The sequence below is a fragment of the Lycium barbarum genome, chromosome 3, assembly GCF_019175385.1.
Source record: "Lycium barbarum isolate Lr01 chromosome 3, ASM1917538v2, whole genome shotgun sequence".
Lineage (NCBI taxonomy): Eukaryota > Viridiplantae > Streptophyta > Magnoliopsida > Solanales > Solanaceae > Lycium > Lycium barbarum.
The window spans coordinates 27,443,447-27,468,148 of record NC_083339.1 but is presented as its reverse complement, the minus strand read 5'-3'; the positions used below and the strand labels follow the sequence as shown (position 1 = coordinate 27,468,148).

General features: G+C 37.6%; 1 pseudogene; it reads left to right on the top strand.

The window, feature by feature from the left end:
* Positions 1–24,702, top strand: part of LOC132630586 (wall-associated receptor kinase 3-like) — a 76,871-nt pseudogene that overhangs the window by 39,129 nt on the left and 13,040 nt on the right.

Here is a 24,702-nt window from a genome sequence, read left to right as displayed (position 1 = left end):
TATTCCCATTGAACTCATAAGCTTGGGATTCTTAAACATGAAATCATCGTCATCATGATCATCATAGAAATATTCTCATCTTTGACATCATCATTATCATTGTGAAAACATGTCCATCGTTGTTGTCATAAGAGGTTAAAGAATCATAAATCTCTGGTTTGGAAAATATAGACATTTTGGAAAGAATTTATGGATTATCAGAAAAGGAGTCATGCCCTTGAATCATGAACTTCTAACTTTTAGAAACAAGGAGGTTATGGAATCAGAACATAGGAATCATGCCTTTGAAAGAAAGGGACGAGCCATAACATACCTGTTTGGCCTCCTATTATCTATGATTATTCGTCCGAACTCGTAAATCTACATTCAAGAGGACTTCGTACTATCGTTAGACTCACTGTAGGATACTTGTGCTAAGTTTTCAAATCAAACTATTTTATATCCTGCCGAAAGTTGGGCAGCATCTCCCCTGTTTATATGCCTAGCCCGAAATCTCAATTCAGCAACCAACATCAATCATAATATTCTCAATACCAAAACACTTCATAAACATTCCATATGGGGTTTATCCCATATTCCCACCAACAAAACTATTATACAACTATTTGACAGCTCTATCTCTGTAAAGAAACCAAGATTAATATCAATAGGAAGAGATTCATACCTTGTTCTTACTAAAACAACAATTTCTTCGGTGTTCGCCTAGAATCCAAACCAAAATCCGCCGCAAAACGATACTACAATCACAGTTGCGCACTATCCGAACCTAAACTACACTCCGCCACTTAAAACTCACTAAATTTAGTAGTATCCTCACCCCTCAACTGTTTTCTGAATATTTTCTAGAAAAATTTGATGAAAATAAGGGGGTTTTACCCTTTATATAAGGTTCAAATTCGGGGGGTCACTGTAGCAGGTCGGGTTACTATAGCAATTACTGTAGGGGCTCCGGCTTGTTGGGAATTTGAGATCCTGGCACAAAATCAATTTGATGTTCAATACCCCTCAATGGAGGCAATCCTTTGGGCATCTCCTCCGAAAATAGCTCACCATATTCCTGCAAAAGAGAAGGAACAATACTAGGCAAAGTACTAGTATCTTGGTTAATATGCAATAAGTGATCCTTGTTGACAAGGCACACCATAAATCATCCCTCATCAACACATTTTAAGCAATTGCTTTATTTGGAAAGTGTACAAATCTTGGATTTCCCTTTTGTTACCCCTTGATCCTTTTGGCTAAGTAAGGACTCTTTTTCTACCTCTTCCTTTTGCATTCTCTCTTGGAGCTCTTTCATGATTCTATAGTCCTCACTCACTTGATAGGGTGTCAATGGGGTAAGAGTATGCTTTCTACCCCCAAAGACGAAGCAATACTTGTTAGATCTCCCACTATGTTGAGCATCTCTATCAAATTGCCATGGTCTCCTAAGTAACATATGGCATGCTTGCATTGGCACCACATCACATAAGACTTCATCTTGGTACTTGCCAATGCTAAACTTCACTACAACCCGCTTCGTGGCTCTTACTTCTCCACAATTATTGAACTATTGAAGCTAGTAGGGGCTTGGATGTTTCCTTGTGGGAAATTTCATATAGTCAACAAATGTCGTGCTCACTACATTTGTGCAACTACCATCATCAATGATCAAGGATCACACTTATCCATGATTTTACATCGAGTATAGAAGAGGTTTTAACTTTGATCAAGTTCCTCTCTATTCATTACACCCATGATCCTTTGCAACACACAAGCCAAATTAATATTCTCCTCTAGTTACCGTTCATCATTCTCTTCTTCAAATTCTCTCTCATGTTCACCTTTCGGTTCACCATCACTACCTCATCTACCACCCTCTTCCTCTTCATCGGTTCGATAATCATCAAGCATGGCCACAATTGCCCTTCTATTAGGACATTCACTTCCAATGTGTCCCTTACCTTACCATTTGAAACCTTGAATAGAAGAAGGACGAGGAAAGTTAGGTTTAGCATTGTTACCTCCTTTAGCCTTGTCTTCACCCTTAGCTTTGTAGTCGAACTTGGATTGAGGAGTTGGAGTAGTGATCTTGGGCTTTTCCTATCTATCCTTGCTCCATGATGAGGATGACACATTCTTAGCCTTGTAAGATTTCTCCGCTTTCACATTCGCTTCAACTTTAGTTGCATCATGAAATGCTTCCTCAAGTGTGGTATAGGAATGAAGCCTCATGGGTTTGGAGATATCATGTTTCAAATTGGCCACAAATCGGATCACCGTGTAGTTCAAGTGCTCTTCGATCTTGGATTTCAACCTTAAGTTCTCAAACTCATCGAAGTATTCTTCCACACTCTTACTACCTTGCCTCAAAATGTATACTCTTTTGATAATACCTTGGTAATAGTCGGGTGTTACATACCTTGCCCATGAGCTCAATCAACTCTTGTCAAGTTGGCACATCAAATATATGTCGTTGAGCTCTCTCGCGTTTCTTGGATTCCCACCAAGTGGATGCATACCCCTCAAATTGGGTGAGGGCATACTTTGCTTTCAACGCATCCGAGATGTTGTTAGTAAGGAAGATCCTCTCGCTTTGCAATTTCCATTCTAAGAACTCTTCCGAGTCACTCCGACCATTGAACTTGGGAAGTTCCCCCTTGATAGTATGCAAGTTGTGGTCTTGACATCCCCTATCTTCATACCCTTGCCATCTCGCCCGATCATCATGTCCTTGCCATCTAACAGGTCATCATGACCTTGCAATCCACCCCGCTCCTCATAGGGTCTACCAAAACCTCCTTGTCTCCCTCATCCCCTTTGGGCATCATACCTATGTCTCCCTCCATACCGTGGCTCCTCCTACTATCTATCCTGCTCATAGGCCTCAACTTTTTCTTCATAAGTGGGATTGTGGTATTGCATTGGAAATGGTTCCGGGGTAAAGTTTTGTAGTGTTGGTGCATTTGGGTTTGTGTAGGAAATAATTGGTGGAGTGAGTCTCGGGGTCACGTGTGGTGGACGTTCCTCTTAAGCGTGTTGGTATAATTAGGGTTGGTTAAGGGGGTTGGTTCGCCTCACATATCCTAAGGTGTCGGCATTTGAATTAGTAGGGGTTGAACGGATGAGGAAGGATTGAGGTTAGCTTGGGGATAGTATAATGCACGCATTTGTCCCGGGGTTATGGTTGGTGAGGTGTTGGGGTTCCTACTCACGTCATCTCCAACATTCACATCCCTATCTTTTAATTGGGGAGTGCCCAACCTACTAGTTTGCTCCACATTTTCTAACCCAACATTGATACTTCCCACATCCGCCCTCATTGCACTCATCTCCGTGGTAATCCTTGCAAACTCCCTACGTAAGAGAGCCATTGAGTCCTCTCCATCATGAGATTGTCCTCCGGAATTAGTCATGGTACCTACAAAACTCAACAAAGAATATTAGTAGTAAAGTTCCTCACGTCGCTCGTATTTAACTCTGAACGTTTACTACACAACCTAGTGCTTCGGCCAAGGTTGGTAATGAAAACCACTTGTCCAATCAAGCCTCACGATTGCTAAGCTTTGTGAAAGAATGGATTCTTGTGTTAGGAATGACGGACGACTCAAAACAAACGGACAAGAGCCAATAAATGTTCAACGAAATAAAACAAGAAAAGCTTGAAGAAATTGATACGAAATAAAATTCGGACTCAAGAACTAATTTAACAATCAAGTAAGAACAATTACTAATTGTTAATCAATTAGAAAAATCAAAGAAGGAAACTAGAAGAAGAGACAAACCTTGAAGAAGAAAGATTATTTGTTTTTAAAATTTGGGGCTGGAAAAAAAAGGGGGGAAAATTGGTGAGCAGGGGAGAAAAAATGGACTGAAACAGGGCAAAACAGAGCAAAACAGGCTCTGAAAATGGCCTTCACGCGTGCTCAGGCTGCGCTTGGGCCTGGGCAGGCGCGTGGGAGGCGGGCTAACGTCAACAGCGTGTCAGATTTTATTTTATTTTTTCAATTTCGGATTTTGCTAATTTGAGGGCCTACCAACTTAGTATTTGTTTCTATTTTTATTTTTTCTTTAGGCCCAACAAACACTTTTGACTTGAACACTTTTTGGATTAAACACACCTTTTGGGATTTTCTTTTCTATGAAGATTGGAAGTTCTTCAAGAACACCAAGAACTTCAAATTGCCAATCACCTTCAAATCAACTCTAAAAATTCCCAAATTTCGAACTTAGGCTCCCCTCCACTAGTAAAAATAAACCCAATAATTTTCAAGCCCTAATTTCCTCTTCTTCTTCAAGACCACCTTCAAGTTCTTCCACCTTCAAACTTCATTAATGGTGGATGACTCAAAAAAGATCCAATTGACTTGAAACTTTGGAATTTGACTCAAATAACACTAGGGAACAACAATCTAGTATCAAATCAACGAAACAAACACAAATATCTTTTGGGGGGTTTTGAAGAATTTCAAATTATATATATATATATATTATTTTATTTTTAGAACCAAGGATGAAGAATTGATAGAACAATTCTTCTACCAAGCTCTTGATACGAAATGATAAGATTCATAATGGAAACTCTAGAAATTCAAAGGAATTAAAAATGCAAGGAATTAAGATAAAAGCAAGACCCAATTAGTAAAGGAATTATAGGAAAATCTAGGTATGTTAAACCTAAATTCTCCTAATTGATTCCTACTAATGAACCTATACTAATTGATAATCAACAAGGAAGACTCAATGAATCCACAAATGAGCAATTCAATGTAGAAAATCAAGGACGAGAGTTTTAGATTACCAACCAAAGATCCACACAACTAATCACTAAGATAATCTCTAATTAACTAAACAAACTATCACTCATAAGAGGTTTTTCTTCAATAATCAAGCTAAGAAACTAATGAATGACTAAGACAACTATATATAGTCTTGTCTTTTACAACTAAGGCCCAAAAGTGACCTTTTACAAAATTAGCCACAAGTTGGCCGAAAATAGCCAACATTGGCTCTTCTTTGGCCATTAGCACTTCTAGCCACTTTTTATGGCTTCCCTTCTTATGCCTTCATCTTCAACATCCTCTCAAGCAATCATCCATATGTTATACACTCTTGAGAGGTGTTCTTCAAGCGCCTCCAATACCCCTCTCTTCATAAACATCACTTGCAAGTCTTGGAGTTCCTTGGCTTGGCTACGAGTGAATGGCCTTGAAGGAGTGTTGCCCATTGGTATCATATCATCAGCTATCCCATCAAAGATTGCATTAGAACGTTAAGGAAACATATCAAAAAATGATAAGCAAGAAAAAGGGATATCTCTGGTGTAGGCAGGAGATGGGGGATGCTAACAAAAAACAGCTCGGAATCATTCAATGGTTTGCTAAAATCTGCCCGGGGACTCCCGTTACTGCAATGGTGAGAATGACTTTCAAAAACGTTGTGGAGAGGTTTTCCACTAGAACAATACATGCCAAATCCATGTTAGCAGATGGTGGGAAATTGATGCCAAAACCTGCACAAATGTTCGAGCATCATAGGAAAAAATGTGAGCTACACAAGATGGAAGAGTATAACTTTGCTGAACGTGTGTATGAAGTCCAGACATGTTATTACCAAGGTCGGGGAGGAAACCTTCATACTGTTTATGAGAGAACGAGAACGTGTAGTTGTGGTAAGTGGAATTCATACCACATGTTGTGTTCTCATGCCATTAAGTGTTTCGAGGCAATAGGAAAAACAGTATCCACCTATGTGGCATCCGAATACAACGTCGAAAGTTATCTTAAAGCATATTTCGGAGGTTTCTACTCACTTGGTGATCAATCTTATTGGCCAAATAATCCATTTTCAATGATTGCTAACAAGGAGTATATCCGTAAAATGCATGTTAACATACGAACTCGGATTCCCAATCAAATGGATGATCCAGATAGTACATACTCTTGAAGGTGCTCGACGTGTAAAGAGTTTGGCCATAATAAGCGTTTGTGTAACCAATAGGTCCGTGGTGTCTTGATGTATTGAAATTTCCTTGAATTATCAATGTATTTTAATTCTTCTTGATGAATTCGATTTGTCTTGAATTAAAAAAAAAAAAAAAAAAAAAACTCGAAACAAATATCGCCATATCCTTAATGATGTAATGCCTTGACTAAATAATAAAACACTTAAATCAAATCCTTATAAAATAAAACACTTAAACCTAACGATAACAAGTTTCCAAACAAAACTTACTTCGGGGCACTTTACAACCCCTAAAACGACGATCCAAACGTTTAGGTATACTTGATGTATTGAGCCTACATTATTGTTCACAAAAAAAGATATCAGGTTCTATATAAAATATTGATATTCCGGAGTTTTGAGACATAACTAATCTTTGGTCAAAGTATGGAAAAAAAAATGAATTTCAAAACTTTGAAATTATACAAAGTGTAGGAAATAAAACTAGCACCGTTTGCGCACAAAATTAGTGTGCAATAGGACTTAACGGTGACGGTCATAGTTAAGTCCTGTTGTGCACTAATTTTGTGCGCAAAAGTTACTTTTGTCACTTTTTTTTTTTTGCGGGTTATTTTGGATGAAAATCCCACTTTGGGATTATTTAAGGTGCGCACTCTCACTTCTACCAACTGAACTACTTTAGCAATTATGTTTGAGGGATCCTTTTAAAATATATGATAGTTTTTCAAGGTATATAGATATATGTATATAGGATTTTTTCTGAAGTTACAGGGGGCACGTGTCCCCCCATTCTTCAAGCTGGGTCCGCCCCTGCATGGACCTGGTTCATTCACCTAGTTCGTTCATTTTGTCTCGCATCTGAATCTGAGATGGAACATGTTCATAGACCTGATTCATTCACTTTGTCAATCATCAAAACATACAAGTTCCAACGCATGAATTGTTACACACAAACAAGAATTTTGTTACGGGAAGATGCTGCTTGGTTAGATTTAGGAACATCAAGTCCTTACAGTATCTCTACTCTTAAAAGGTTTACTCTAATTGGCTGCGATGAAATTAGCATAATGAATGACGATGGCTTTGTCAGTTTTTTCCCCTCCCGTTGTGGAAAATCCCATAACGTGGTTGAAAAATGTGATGCAAGCGCCGGTTGCTGCTAGTTATCGATTCCAAAAGGCATGAAATATTTCAATGCATCTATGGTTAGTGGGAGAAATCATACTAGAGTTTGTTCGTTTAATCCGTGTGGCTATGCGTTTCTTGGTGAGGCTAGCTGATTCAAATTCAGGGGCATGCAGGATCTAAGTGATCTTACTTTTGTAAAGAAGATTTTGGATATCGTCCCTATTGTGTTAGATTGGGCTATAGGAAATTTTAGTTGTGTTGAAGACAAGAAACATGACGATTATTCTTGCCGAGATAACAGTCTTTGTGTGGATTCGCCCATCAGCTTAGGTGGCTATCGATGTAGTTGTAATCCGAGATATAAATGCAACCTTACCTTGGCTGCCTAGGTATCATAATATTTCTTGAGTTTTAATTCATACAGGTGAATGATTTTATACTATTAAGTCATTAAAAAGATAACTATATCTAACTGACCATAATTAGTGGAGTTAGTAACATGTAACAAACGTGTAAATATTTTGTTACCATAACTTCTTGATGTGTTGATACTTAGTATTTTTCTGGAAGTCTGACTTTTATTTGATCTCCTCCGTCCAATGAATTTTTTTTAACGGTTGTTGGAAGCTTATTTAGGTTAAGCCTATCAATTGAGTTGACCCGGCCTCAAACCGGATAAGAGGGTGGTGGGCTGGACTAGCGAAAAAAATTAAGGGGCTAGGCCAGACATGCCATGTAGCCCGATAGCCTGGATTCTGGCCCACCAGGGTACCGGGCCAACCCGATCCATTTTGAATTAATTTTAAAAAAAAATAGGCAGGTTTTGAAAAATGATTACATATATATGACAACTATAATTAATGCATATTAAATATTTACTTCCATAACAGATTCTATTTGTTATGGTTCGCTTTTACGCCAGTTAAGGCTTAAAAGTTACTGCGAGGTTGTTGGTGCTCCAAATTGGACATTTTGTTTTAGAGTCGCCACCTAATTTATTCAAAAGGAAAATTAGGAAAAACAGGGTTTAAAGAGTTTTTTAGACCAATAAAAAGTCTTTTTGGACCAAAATTCGAGTTAAGGGTTCTGGTGATCCCTCAGGGAAAGTTTTAAGCACCATGGTATTAAGGATCCGTAGAATACGGTTGACCTACGAGCTTCACTGTAAGGTTTATTTATTTGTTTGTGTTAAAGCGTTTCGCAAAATATAGCATTTTTTCATTTTTATCATCTCCTTTTTAGAAAAATTCGGTAAATATTTCCCTTTTAAATAAGGAGTATTGGTTTAGAAAAATCCACGTAAGTGTTCAACCCATTTCATTTCCGGACTAGGACACATCCGAGATCACTCTCGAATAGAGTCGCTACTATTCTAGTCCTAACGAAATGTGTTTAGTACTTACGAGTTTTGTATTTATATGAAAATATGGGATATATTCCCGTTTGATATAGATATACATATATAAGTCCAATTTATTAGGTCCATTTTAAGTGAAGCCTAATAAGTCAAAATCATAGTCCATCAAACCTTAAATTCTGGCCCATGTACTTTCAGCCCTCAACATGTCTAGCTCAGTCCAATGATCCGGTCCAAAATATGTCCATTTTAGCCCAAGTTTACAAACCCAAATGTCTCATTTTCAATCCATTTTTTGTGGGCTTCCAGGCCCAAATTTGATGCAACTCGACTGTGTTTTGGCCCAAAATTCTTCACAAAAGATGTTATTTTTGGTCCAGAAAATCAAGCCAGTTTTCAGGTTTTATGAATTCAACAAATCCTAGTTTGCATGTTTAACTTTGTAACAAAAACCAAAACCATATCAAAATATCATTCCACACGGCCCAGTTTTTTTTTTTTTTTTTAATTCATACAAGTTAATACATGCTTCAATTCTGAAAGTTAACTTTGCAAACCTTTATCATTTTTGACCCAAAAACCTCTTTATTTAGATCATAAGACACGTATTTTTTACGCCGGTTTTACCACAAGTTGGATTTTCTTTTTCTTTTTTTTTAAGGGATTTTACACTAGTTTTAGATTTAAAAACCTAAATCACTAGGTGATATCCTAAGTTCTACATCCATGGGGGTTTCATTAATAGTAGAGGTTTAACTTTTACACATTATACAACAAAAGAATCAAACAAGGAGAAATAGAAATTATTTTTTACTAACAGGCTACCCACCCCGTTGGTATTATTTTTTTACCCATAGCTGGGCCTTTGAGCCATTTTCACCCATGACTGGGCCTTCAAAAATATTAGCTTCCCTCATATAATAAACACCACCGGGTTAGAGTTGGAATTGGGCCTCGGCCCAATCCCTGTATGGAAGAATGGGTGACCCAGAAATGCAAAGGAGGATATCACATAGAAAAAGGATAAAGATTAATACCATGAATGCACATCCAAACAAGTAATCAAAATTCAACGAAAACATAATAGCAAAACTGCCTAATTAAATGCTTAAGTTTGAGTTAAGGGAAGAGATTTATACATATGTATCCCTTTGGTATACCTATAATATACACACCTTTAGGGATTTCTAAATGGTTAGCAATAGAAAGCTTTCACCCTCGTGCTCCCGATGTTGCACGAGTTCCAAGAGGTTTCTAGGAACCCCAGGCATGGCTAACACCAGGGAGGATTCAAGCTTAATCTTTGCCGACCATTTGAACCTCCCTATTAGTGTATTGTCATGAACATAATTCAAGAATACACAGGTATACAACCTCACTGCCTTAACAAAATTAAAACACTTATAGGTATACTGAGAATATTCCAACCAATCAACCATACAGCAGTCAATGAACATCGCAAAAAAACTAACTACAAAATGTGCTAAGGCAAAAATCTGCATAGCAGTAGCAATAACAAAGGTCTGCAGATTGTGAACAACTAATGAATCATGTAATTCCACATATGAGCATGAAACAACAGACAGGTAACACAATAGACATGTCAACCCTTTAGTTCCCAAGATGGCCTTAAATCCATTCAAGTAAAGCGAAGAGTATAGACAGATGATCCAAAACAGATAGACTCATGAAACACAATCACCTTAAGACTCTTAAACATGTTACTCTTTTCCCATGGACAACTTATACAGAGATACATTCATTTACTAACGATCCAAGGATCACAAGACAACAAACTATCAGCAAGTAGAAGGGCAGAAATATTACAATAGGCATGTGCAGTTTTAACTCATGTCATGGTTACACAGACTCACCAAGATTCTAATAACAACCAACTTGTGTACATTTTTAAAAATTGACTCCCTAGCCTATGTTTGCAACCTTAAACTAACATCTGAGCTCATTTGCCCTTTTTAGTTGTATCAGGATATCTAAACTTTACATTATATCAATAAACCAGTAAATCTATTGTGACAGCCGAGTTACACATCAACAATTTTAAGAATATCAAGCTGTCTCTTTCTATTTAAACCAGATTAAATCTTTAAAGTCACATTGCACACTTGTTCAGTCAAGTAGAATTATTAGGCAAGTTCACAAGATCACACAGGCTCATTTTTAAATCTTCAAAGCTGTTTCATACTAGTACATTAACACTTGGTAACTAAACCTACTTATGACAGCCACAAGGTCTAGACAAGCACACAACATTCAGCCAAATAGACAAAAGGCTAAAACACCATAGCAACTAACCAAATAAAACTTAACCATCATAAACCACACATAGTAGGTTAGACCAAATAAGGGATTAATTAACTGTAATCCAAGATGATGATCCAAACAGGGATGGATGATAAACTTTCATGGGCTCAACATGATAGATTAAGCAAAGTTAAGGGTCTCGAATGCTTCAAAACCCCAAGTATTTCGAGTTTTTTTTTTTTTTTTTGCAATCGTGAGATTTTCAGATCGCAAGCCCATTTAAAATGTCATTTGGTGTCCATTTATATAGAAAATCCCTAAATCTTTCAAACCCTACCCGCATCGATGTGGGACAAGTCATTTTTTGGACTTGTTTCCTCACAACAATCATCGTGTGGTGTAGATCGAGTGTAAACATAAGAAAAGGGTTAGATCCTTTCCAACCTCAACAAATCCTCGTGGTCACCATTGAACCAATCAAGTTTAAGGATTCAAATTTGCAAAACAACAAAGACAATTAAAGGAAATCAGTCATAGACCGTTGAAAAATCGTAAAAGTAAGAGAGAGGAGAGGATTCTACCGTGTTAAGGTAGCGTTTGGTGCAATTTGGAGACGAGGAATTAATTATTGCCTCAAATGATCAAACCCAGACTGTAAAAGTGTTTACCCACCTGCTATTTTTCCATTTGAGGCAACGATGACAAATAGAGAGGATTTCTCCTTCAGGCGGCGCTAGGGTTTGGGGGAGGGGGAAAGGGAAAGAGGCGGCTAAGGGGTGCTTGGCAAGCTGAAAGTGGAAATGGGGCCTTAACCCCTTTGTTTTATTTGCGAACTGGGCCGGGTCTGGCCCTTGTTGGGCTGGACTCAGCCCCTCTGAAAATGGCCAGCCCACATGCATATATATATATATATATATATATATATATCATGTATAGGTATTCTATATATAAGTATATACTTATGCTCTATATATGTATATATTATATATAGATGTATTATACATATATATACTAACGCAACAAAGAAAAGAAGAAAAAAAGAATTAATGGGTAAACAATTTAAGAGATTGAAATTAACCAACCAATTAATTTAAAAACATGACTAATCTTCACAAAAATAATAAATTTAAGAAATGGCCTTAATTGAGTTGAAGCATGAATTTGCTATTTCAATTGTGGCCCCATTTTGGCTAATTAATTCATTATTTCAATTGTAGTCGTTGTTAAACTCATAATATGCAATTTACAAACATGATCATAATTAATTTATCTAAATTAATTATAATTAATTTGAGAATTGTCCTCATAAGTTGATTATGCAGAGAATTAAAATTTTGGGGTAAAGTGCTTACTTATTTTAATTACTCAATTTCCTTGAACTAAAATAGGGGTAAACATTTGCTAATTAAAATTCTGATATTTGCATAATTAGATAAATAGCTACTCCACATTATTTTTAGTAAAATGCCTTATTAGTTATTTTGAAATAATCTCCAAGAGAGTTGTTAGAGAAATTATTTTACCGAACACTAAAGGTAAAACATTATATACAAAGTCTATAAAATCATCTTGATTTTACTAAAAAAAAATGTTTATCACCCCCATTTAATATTCAAGCACTTTGAGCAATTAAAATAAATTATGGGAGGTCAAAAATTAGGTGTCAACACTAGTATACGAGAATCAATCCTATATTAGATCCATGCTTTCCATTTTCTTGCCTATTTTTATGGATAGTTCTAAAAATTTTGAAGTTAATTAAATAAGTCATTCAAATTAGCTATTTTATAAGGAGATGATTCCAACTTTAACTGTTAAACTCTCTTTATTCTCTTAATTACTGTGCAATTAAAGCTTAATAGTATTCAATTAATCATTATATATACCTGACAATTTTTAGAGGTATTCTATTTACTAATGTATTACAATATACATGGTATAATTTGATTATATTATATTTTATTGAGGTGTAATATTATAAATACATAGTATAATTCATTTTTAGAGGCACACTGATGTACTTTATACATAGTATAATTTAACATAGATTATAATGGTATAATGTTATTGTCACACGCTGAACCATGACCTGGGCGTAACACGGCACTCGGTGCCTAACTGTATGTGACCGAGCGAATCCATAGGCTAGCAGAATCAATAAGTGATATCAAAACATGCAATAATAAAGAAATAAACCAACACCTGTTGATCTGCTAAAAGGTCTGACAGGAAATGTATATAAATGCAGAAATGCTGATTAAGTCTGAACATCTGAATAAATAGCCAACAAGGCTAAAACATAAAAGTCTACTAATATCTAACTAATTAGACTATATCTATGAAGCCTCTAAAGATAATTGTCTAACTGCTGAGACGCCTCAAGCAGGATAAAACCCCGGAGGAACTGGGGCTCGCCAATAGCTGATACGAGCGGGTCCTAGCTACCTGGATCGTCAGCCTGTATATCGTTACCTGCATCGCGAGATGCAGGACCCTAAGCAATAAAAGGGACATCAGCACATTTGAATTGTACTGGTATGCAAAGCAACTGCAAGAAAGAAAATAAGTACTAAAACTGAAACTGAACTAAACAGGAAAGCAAGAGTCTAAAGTACTCCCTATTCTGAATGAAAAATCACCTGTCAAACTGTAAATATAACTGTGGCCCAGGGCCCAAATAATGTGCACAAAACCTGTGACCTCAGGCCCAAGCAATACTTATGCATAAACTATGGCCTAGGGCCCAAAAATACAGATAAAGGTGTTCAACATCAAACAATTTACAAGACTGAGACTGGCTATAGCTGATAGCATGATAATTGTTTCTGATAATGAAACTAAAGAAAATAACTGATTATACACTGACTGAGACTCATGTGATGCCAATACACAAGTCTATAATGATTACGTACTGAGTTCAGATGTTTAAAATGATCACCATGAACGAATTATGAAACTATAACCCTAGAAGATAGTAGTTCGACAACTATTCAAGAAACTAGGGCTAAACTGTATTCTGAGTCAAATTACTGATAAGCATGTAGAATGAGGCGTAGGAAGAATCACAAACATTCCCTAACGTAGATAGTTAGCCTCACATACCTGTATATGCTCCAAGTCTAGTAACTAGTGGTCTGAAATTGAGAAGAATCCCAAAAGTCTATGTCTCCCTTAGGTGGATTTTCTTGAAAACCCTAGGTTAAAAACAATGATTCCCTAATTAGGTTAGATGAACACATGATTTAATCCACTTGGAATAGGCTAGGATAACTTACTTTAGTGTTCTTGATGGTGGAGGAGGAGAGCAGGTCGTTCTAGGGTTTAGGGACTTGTAAAAATAAAAAGTAGAACTGAACCAGGTATTTATAGGTTCTAGTGCGGGTTGCTAAATACGAACTGGGAAATACGGACAAAAATACGGTCCGTATTCCGAATTATGGTCCGTATTCTGGACCGTAGTTAATCATGTTCAAAAAACAGAAACACTGCCTTACAAAATTCCCCAAACAAAATTCCAGAATGTACAGCGAATTTGTATGGCATTTTATGATTTTAAATACGGGTCGTATAATGAAATGTGGTCCGTAATCTGAGGCATAAATCCCCCATCTGATAACTGTAGAAATTTTCCAATTCTAACATTCACCATATGATTTTCTAAGTCTAAAATCATTATCAAGGCTTAAGTTAAAGGTCTGAGGTGTTACAATATCTCCCCCTGGGGATCATTCGTCCTCGAATGAAGGATTCGGGTAACGAGTGATTGCTAAGGCATGTGCACACTAACTGACATGAACACATGGATGCTGAACTATTATCTGTTGAACTGAATAACTATTGAACTGGTTGGCTACTAAACTGGCTGATTACTGGGTACAGGGAAACCATGAAAGGAAATCTGAATGAGAAGATAAATTACCTTCAACTCTTTCTACTGTCTCTTCAAAGATGGGGATATCTGAACTTCATGTCCTCTTCTGCTTCCCACGTAGCTTCTTCAACTTTCTGACTCCTCCAAAGGACTTTCACTGAAGCAACTTCTTTCGCTCTCAACTTGCGAACCTGGCGATCAAGGATTTTCACTAGGACTTCTTCATAAGTCAAACTATCATTAACTGTTATGTTATCAGTCGGGACAACCAATAAGGGATCCCCGACACACTTTCTCAACATGGACACATAGAACACTGGGTGCACCGCAACCAAGTCTTGCGGCAACTCAAGCTCATAAGCCACTTGACCAACCTTTCGCAGAATTTTGTATGGTCCAATATAGCGGGGACTAAGCTTCCCCTTCTTACCAAATCTCATGACACCCTTTATAGGCGAGACTTTAATAAATACCCAGCTATTAATTTGAAGCTCTAAATCCCTTCATCTCACATCTGTGTAAGACTTCTGGCCACTCTGAGCCGTTTTCAACCGCTCCTGAATTAACTTGACTTTGTCTATATCCTGATAGACCAAGTCTGGTCCTAAAAATTCGGCTTCACCAACCTCAAACCAACCAATTAGTGATCTACATCTGCGCCCATACAAAGCTTCATACGGTGCCATCCCAATACTAGCATGGTAACTGTTTATTATAAGCAAACTCAATAAGAGGCAAGTGATCTTCCCAATTACCTTTGAAATCAAAGACACATGCCCTCAACATATCCTCAAGGGTCTGAATGGTGTGCTCTACCAGGCCATTTGTCTGAGGGTGAAAAGTTGTACAGAGGTTAACTTTTGAACCAAATCCTTTCTGAAAGGATTTCCAAAATTTTGCCGTGAACTGAGCACCACGATCTGAAATAATGGACACTGGAGTCCCGTGAAGTTTGACAATTTCACGAAGATATAACTTGGCATAGTCCTTTGCTGCATCTGTGGTCTTAACTGGTAAGAAGTGCGCTGACTTCGCAAGTCTGTCCACAATCACCCAAATTGAATCATGCCTCCTAGCTGAACGAGGTAGACCTGTTATGAAATCCATATTTATCATCTCACACTTCATAATAGGAATAACAATATTCTGAGCCAAGTCACCAGGTCTCTAGTGTTCGGCTTTCACAAGCTGACAATTTGGACACTTAGCCACAAAATCTGCTACATTCTTTTTCATATCGTTCCACCAATATATCTCCTTAAGATCATGTTACATTTTCGTGGAACCTGGATGAATAGAATACCTGGAATGGTGAGCTTCTGACATAAGTCGCTCTCTGTGCCCATCTACATCTGGAACACATAATCTGCCTCGATATCTTAAGGTACCATCATCTCCCCCTTGTTCAAATGTCGTCATCTTATGCTTGTGAATCCCCTCTTTCAGTCGCAATAAGTAGGGATCCTTATACGGCTTCTCTTTAACTTTAACGACTTAGGAGGAAAGAGCCCTATTCTGAACAACCACACCGCCATTCTCAGAGTCCAAAAGTCGAACTCCAAGACTGGCTAAATGATGAACTTACTTGGTCATGACTCTCTTTTCTGCATCAACATGAGTTAAACTTCCCATGGAATGCAAACTAAGAGCATCGGCCACTACATTCACCTTCCCTGGATGATAGAGAATATTCATATCATAGTCCTTAAGCAATTCGAGCCATCTTCTCTGCCTAAGATTCAACTCTCTTTGCTTGACAATATATTGCAGGCTTTTATGATTGGTGAAAATACCCACATGCACTCCATACAAGTAGTGACACCATATCTTAAGTGCAAAAACCACAGTTGCCAATTCTACATCATGAGTCGGATAATTCTTTTCAGGAGCCTTAAGTTGTCTAGATGCATAAGCCACAACTTTACCATGCTGCATTAAAACACATCCAAGACAAAATCCTGAAGCATCACAATAAACTACGAACCCTTCGGTTCCTTCTGGTAGCGTCAACACTGGAGCAAAAGTCAATCTCTTCTTTAACTCTTCGAAACTCTGTTCACATGCATCTGACCATTGGAACTTGGCCTTCTTCTGAGTCAACCTAGTCAACAGAGTTGGGATAGAGGAAAACCCCTCAACAAAACGCCTGTAATAACCTACCTGACCCAAGAAACTTCTGATATCTGACGCTGAGGTAAGTCTGGGCCAGTTCTTAACAGCGTCGATGTTTTGAAAGTCCACTTTAACACCTTCGCCTGAAATCACATGGCCTAAGAATGCCACTGACTTTAGCCAAAACTCTCACTTTGAGAATTTTGCATAAAGTCCACGATCCTTGAGTGTCTATAATACTATCCTAAGGTGCTCTGCATATTCAGCCTCATTATGAGAACACACCAATATGTTATCAATAAACACAATGATCAATAAGTCGAGATAAGGCTTGAAGACTCTGTTCATAAGATCCATAAAAGTTGTTAGTGCATTTATCAACCGAAATGACATGACAAGAAATCCAAAATGACCATAGGGGTTTCTGAAAGTTGTTTTCGGAATATCAACCTCCTTAACCTTCAACAGATGGTAGCCTTATCTGAGGTCAATCTTGGAATAACACTGAGCAACCTGAAGTTGATCAAATAAGTCATCGATTTTGGGAAGAGGATACTTGTTCTTAATGGTGACCTTGTTCAGCTGACGGTAATCTATACACATATGCAAGGATCCATCCTTCGTTCGGACAAACAAGATCGGTGCGCCCCAAGGTGAGACACTTGGCCTTATAAATCCCTTGTCAAGAAGATCCTTCAACTGAACTGTTAATTCCTTCAATTCTGCTGGGGCCATTCTATACGGCGGAATAAATATCGGCTTAGTGCCAGGAAGTAGATCAATTCCAAAGTCAATTTCCCCATAGGGAGGAACTCCGGGTAGATCATTTGGAAAGACTTCTGGGAACTCACTGACAACTGGTACTGACTGAAGAGTTAGAGTTTGGGCATTTGTATCCATCCCTCGGATTAAGTGGTAAATATACCCTTTGGAGATCATCTTTCTAGCTATAAGATAGAAAATAAATCTGCCCCTAGGTGCTACTGAATTACCCCTCCATTTTATGAGTTCATTAAGAAAATCAAAGGTTACTGTTTTGGTTCTACAACCCACTGAGGCATAACAGGACTCTAACCAATCCATACCCATGATTACATCAAAGTCTACCATTTATAATTCGACCAAATCTGCTATGGTTTTGCGATAATAGACTAACACTGGACATCCCCTATAAATACATCTAGCTATAACTGACTCCCTAACTGGTGTGGCTACTTCAAAGGGTTAACGCAACTATTCGGGTTCTATCCCAAAGTTCTTAGCAATATAAGGGGTTACATAAGATAGAGTGGATCCTGGGTCCATAAGATCAAAAATATCGAAGGTGAAGACTGTTAGTATACCTATGACAACATCTCCACAAGCTTATGTATCTTGACGTCCTAACAGAGCATACAGACGGTTCTGACCCCCGCCCGTATTTCTAGACTTTACTGCCCCACACCTCTGCTGGGCTTGGGAATTTTGAGGAGCTACTGAATTAGTGGACTGAGCTACATTACTGTTACCTCTGGTGTTCTGTCTTGCTGACGGACAATCCCGCAGAAAATGACCTGGCTGACCACACCCAAAACAGCCATCCATCCCCGAACGGCATACTCCTGAATGTTTCTTACCACAGGTGTTGCAAGTAGGGTGTTGGAAACCACGGCTGGTCACGCTGGCCTGTGACTATGAGCCTGCTGTTCCGAAGTTTCAGCCTTTCTGATTAAACTTGGACCTCTGAGATGGGGCACTAGCGGGTGAGGGAGCAGGTCCTGATGACCTATTCTTAAAGAACTGACGGTTCCCACCTTCTTGAGATCCTCCCTGACTGAAATAACCAGCAGACGTAGCCCTCTTGTTGAACTCTCTATCCTTCAGCTTCAGCAGGGCTTCTTCTTCCTTCAACCTAGTCACGTTACCTTGCATGAATGAAAGTATCTTTGAAATAGTCATTTTATCATTCTGAGCAACCGTATTGGCATCCCTGTGCAATTCAGGTTTAAGCCCAAGTACAAATCTTCTAACCATAGCCCTCATATCCGGAACTATATGAGGAGCATGTCTTAACAATGACACGAACTTGAGATAATAGTCCTGAACGGTCATGTCATTCTGCCTTAAATTCTCAAACTAAGTAGCCTTGTCTTCCCTGGCCTCAATTGGCATGAAGTGCTCAATGAAAGCGTCTGCAAATTCATCCCAAGTAGAAGAAGGGGCATCCTCCCCTTGGGACTGTTCCCATCTCTCATACCAAATATGAGCCACATCTTGCAGCTGGAAATCTCCAAGCTCCGCTGCCTCTGTATCATTAGCATGCACCACTCGAAATACCTTCTGGAGTCTATCAATGAATTTTTGCGGGTCCTCATCCTTCTTTGACCCTATGAACACTGGCGGCTTCTCCGCAGAAACTCCTGAGATCTAGAATTGTTCGACTTATTACTAGCACCTGAGCTAGGAAACGTTTCTTGTTGCTGGGCCTGGTTTGCCAAAATCTGAGTGAGTAGCTGAATAGCTCCTCTAATATCCGTGTCTGAAGCATTGGGAGGTGTAGCTGTAGCATTAGCTGTGGCGGGTGCCTGAGCCTGAGTGTTCTCTTCGATTGCAGCATCAACGGTAGCCCTTTGGCTAGTAGCTGTATTCCTCTTATTGTACTTTCTTTTCGGAGTAATTTTTGAAATACGTAATTCACACGAGTTAGAAGACCTCCTGAAAGTATTGCTCTAACTGCACGAACTAGAGTATGAAAGAAGTGAAACAACAAATCCTGAATGTCTTGATGGTCAACTATTTATATGTGTGGGGCCCTCACATATATAAAGGCGACCGCACTAGACACGGCTTCATAGACTCCCTAAGACACTTGAACCTAGTGCTCTGATACGAAGCTTTGTCATGCCCTGAACCATGGCCTGGGCGTAACAGGGCACTCGCTGCCTAACTGCATGTGACCGAGCGAACCCATAGGCTGGCTGAATCAACATGTGATATCAAAATATACAATAATAAAGAAATAAACCAACACCTGCTGATCTGCTAAACGGTCTGACTGGAAATGTATATAAATGCAGAAATACTGATTAAGTCTGAACATCTGAATAAATATCCAACAAGGCTAAAACATAAAATTATGCTAATATCTGACTAACTAGACTATATCTATGAAGCCTCTAAAGATAACTATCTAACTGTTGGGAAGACTAAAGCAGGATAACACCCCGGAGGAACTAGGGTTCACCAATAGCTGATACGAGCGGGTCCTAGCTAGTTGGATCATTAACCCGTATATCGCGATGGAGGCCCCCAAGTAATAAAAGGGGCATCAGCACATTTGAATTGTACTGGTATGTAAAGCAACTGAAAAAAAGAATATAAGTACTGAAACTGAACTAAATAGGAAAGCAAGAGTCTAAAGTACTCCCTATTCTGAATGAAAAATCACCTGTCAAACTGTAAATATAACTATGGCCCAGGGCCCAAATAATGTGCACAAAAAGTGTGGCCTCATACGCAAGCAATATGTATGCATAAACTATGACCTATGGCCCAAAAATACAGATACAGGTGTTCAACATCAAACAATTTACAAGACTAAGACTGGCTATAGCTGATAGCATGATAACTGTTTTTTATTATGAAACTTAAGCAAATAATTGATTATACACTGACTGAGACTTATATGATGTCAATACACAAGTCTATAATGATTACGTACTGAGTTCATGATATTCAAAATGATCACCATGAACGAATTATGAAACTATAACCCTAGAAGATAGTAGTTCTACAACTATTCAAGAAACTAGGGCTAAACTGTATTCTGAGTCAAATTACTGATAAGCGTGTAGAATGAGGCATAGAGAGAATCATAAACATTCTCTGACGTAGATAGTTAGCCTCACATACATGTATATGCTCCAAGTCTTGTAACTACTGGTCTGAAATTGAGAAGAATCCCAAAAGTCTAAGTCTTGAATCCTTAGGTGGGTTTTCTTGAAAACCTTAGGTTAAGAACAATTATTCCCTAATTAGGTTAGATGAACACATGATTTAATCCACTTGTAATAGGCTAGGATATCTTCCCTTAATGTTCTTGATGGTGGAGGTAGTGAGCAGGTCGTTCTAGGGTTTAGGGACTTGTAAAAATAAAAAGTAGAACTGAACCAGGTATTTATAAGTTCTGGTGCAGGTTGGGAAATACGGACCAAAATATGGTCCATATTCCAAATTACGGTCCGTATTCTGGACCGTAATTAATCAAGTTCCAAAAACAGAAACAGTGCCTTACTTCCCTTCTCAAATACGATCTGAATTACGGGTCGTAAACCAAATTACGGTCTGTAATTAACAATATAACTCCCCAAACAAAATTCCAGAATGTATAGTGAATTTTGATGGCATTTTACGATTTTAAATACGGGCGGTATAATGAATACGGTCCGTAATTTGGGGCGTAAATTCCCATCTAATAATTGTGAAAAAAATTCCAATTCTAACATTCTCTCTATGATTTTCTAAGTCTAAAATCATGGTCAAGGCTTAAGTTAAAGGTCTGAGGTATTACAGTTATATATACCTTGTATAATATTATTTTTTAGAAATACTATGTATATTGATTTAACCTTTTGTGACCTTTTGATTGGAAAATATTTTTTAGTTGAAAAAATACCATGTATATTTGTGATTAAGATATTCTCAAAAACTCCAAAAAGGACTTGTATATCTTGTTTGGATATTTATGACTTTGTGTATGTCTTGTATATGTTGTTTGTATATTTGTGTATATCTTGTATATGTTAATTTTATATTCATGTATATCTTGTATATGTTGTAGGAATGAAGAGTTCCCAACGTCGTTGGGCAAATGGCCAAACCCCAATAATGACTTCTTTTTAAAAAAAAATTAATTCATTTAAATATAAGTGTCAAACATTATAAAAATTTGAGAGTGTGATGCAAGACTACATCGATAATTTAAAATAAAATTTCAAACTTAAATTGATAACACTGCAAATTCCAAACATACAAACTTGAACGACTTACATTGCAAAATCAAATCAAAACAAACAAACTAACATTGCAAAATGAAAACATACAAACTTGAAAGTTGAGTCTTGAAACTTGAACCTTGAAAGCTCAAAATTCAAATTCTAACGAAGAATTGCATATGCATTTGGGTGTTTCTGACCCAAGTGACGGACCGGTCCATATCCCGGTCTAGACCTATGGTTCATAGTTTGTAGACAAATTCTACATCGAATCGTATCTTCTTCTAATTTATCATAATACCTCCACACTGATGCACTCCTTGAGCTAGAGGAGGAGGATTTCCATTATTCATTAAATTTAAATTTTGAAATTTGAACTTGGAAGTTGGAAGAGAGAGAGAGAGAGAGAGAGATTTAGATGAGTAGGAAATTTAGGAATAGAGGAGCGTAGGGAATTGTGGGATAATATGGAGAAGAATGAATGGTATTTATAGATTGAAAATAGGGCCAAAGAATAATTTAATGTACTTGATGGTTAAAATAAAGTTGGCAACAACTAGATTTTAAAGTATCAAACTTAATAAATTTTAGTATTAGCATTTTTTTAAAAAAATAATTAAAACCCGGCCTGGCCCACTTAGCCCACTATGTACCCCTACCCGGGTAGGGGGATGGGCCGGACACCCTTTTCCCTCCTCAAACCCGACCCCTAACCCAACCCATTAGCCTATGGCCCGACCCGACCCGGTCCGGAACCGGCCCCATGTGACTAGAATTTACATGGCCCGGCCCAATTGACAGGCTTAATTTAGGTCACCTTTACTTATAGAATTTTCAATCTCAGTTTTAAAAAGTACAATAAGAAAAAGAAAAAAAATCTTATATCCGTAATGATTTCATTCAATTTGCAATAGGTATTACGTATATATACCTATTAAGAACAAATATTTACGAAACGTGACGATAGTTTTTTATTTACGGAACATAACATTACAAACCCTATACAAATACAATTAAAAAGAAAAAAACTGAGCTTCCACCAAATAAACACGCGTATCTCTTCTTCCAAAAAAAATACGGAACCAAAATATGTCATTTTTTCTTCCTTCTTTCTCGTTTTTTCTTTCTTTCCTCCAATTTCACCAAAATTCTCTTCTCATCAATTAGGGTTCAAAATACGTACAGGAGATTCAAAATCGGTGTGAAGTTTGCACCAATTTCACCAGTTTTGCACCAATTTCTGATTGAAAAAACGGATGATTCAACATCGATTCACTTACAAATTACCAAAATAGACAGTAGAATTACACAATTTTTCGCTGTAAATCTGTAGTTTAGGATGCTGCTAACAATGACGGATAGCACAAATCATTCAATAATGATACAACACAGTGGGAGATGGAACACATCAGGTGAATATACTTGAACTCCAAGCACATTATGTTTGAAAATCGTGTATGAAAGTTGTATGAATGTGCGTGTATGAATAGTGTAAATCGTGTATGAATAGTGTTATAAATATAGTTTCTATAGAATGGTGTGAATTGTGTCTAAATTGTGTAAATCGTGTATGAATAGTGTATGAAAGTTGTAAAAATCCAGATACAAGGGTGTAAAAATTCGTGTATGAATAGTATATAAAAGTTGTAAAAATCGTGTATGAACAGTTGTAAAAATCCCGAAATCTAGAAGTAGCTGTAAAATGGAAGTGATTTAATTTAGACAAATTTGTTTATTGAAGCATGTATGAATATTCTATTACAGTTAGATATGTCGATTTCAAAATTGAAGGAATCCTGTACAATTCAAATTCGAATTATAGTGGATTGATTTTTGTAATTGTTGCTCAATTGGGGATAGATACCACACTCCAAATCATGATGATTAAATATATTGTTAGTGATCAATGCCCACCAATGATCATACACAACGACATAGGCGTCCGGGTATATTTAGATAAAAAAAAAGTATAAAGATTTCTTCAGTAGGTTTCCTTTATGTATCACATTGGAGGATAGAGAAATCGATGCAATCGAGGTTCCTCATGCTGAAAGTAGTTCCGGGTCATTTAAAAGGGTTTGGGATATTGAGTTCAATAATGCCGAAAGTAGTTCCAGGTCAATAAGAAGGGGTTTGGATATTCAATCTTCGTACATGGGGAATATGATTCAACTGATTGATATGCCATCCAGTGGAGATGTTGAGTTACTGGATAGTTTTGCAAGTGAAATAATAAGCGACCCTCGACATGAATTTGTTGCGAACCAACAGGTTTACTAGGATAAAGAAATATTCTCTGAAGTTATGAAGCAATATGCGTTTATGAAGCACTTTTAATTCCGGGTGAAACGGTCTGGTTCACAAAGGTACGAACAAACATTACTGTTTCTGGGTGTATGAATATTGTATGATATGTGTATGAAACTGTATTTGTTCAATGTTTCTGATGTGATGTGTATTTATTGTTCATCAACAGCTATCATCTTGTATGCCCCGTTGATAATTGTTCATGGTTTCTAAAGTCCTCAAGTCTAAATGATTCAGCGTTTTTCAAGATTAGAGACTTTTGTGATGTCCACACATGCTTGTTAAAGGATAGAATTTATTCACAACGTCAAGCAACTTCTAATGTCGTTGGCGCTATTATAATGGATAAGTACGAAGATCCAAAAACAACATACACACCAAAGGATATAGCTAGGGACATGAAGAAACAACATGGTTTAACCATGACCTACATGAAAGCTTATAGAGCAAAGGAAAAGGCACTGGTCATGTTGCGAGACGACCCAACCGACTCATACAGTAAAATTCCATCCTACTTATACATTTTAGAGAAAACATATCCGGGATCGGTTGTAAGTTTGAAGAAAACAGAGGAAGACCGTTTCTTGTATACCTTTGTAGCATTGGAAGCTTGTATTAGAGGATGGGAGTATTGCAGGCCTATAGTGGTGGTTGATGGCACCCATCTTAAATCAACTTATAAAGGGACTATGCTATTAGCCTGTACATTGGATCCAGGAGCTTAGTGTTTTATCTTCTTCTTGTTTTAA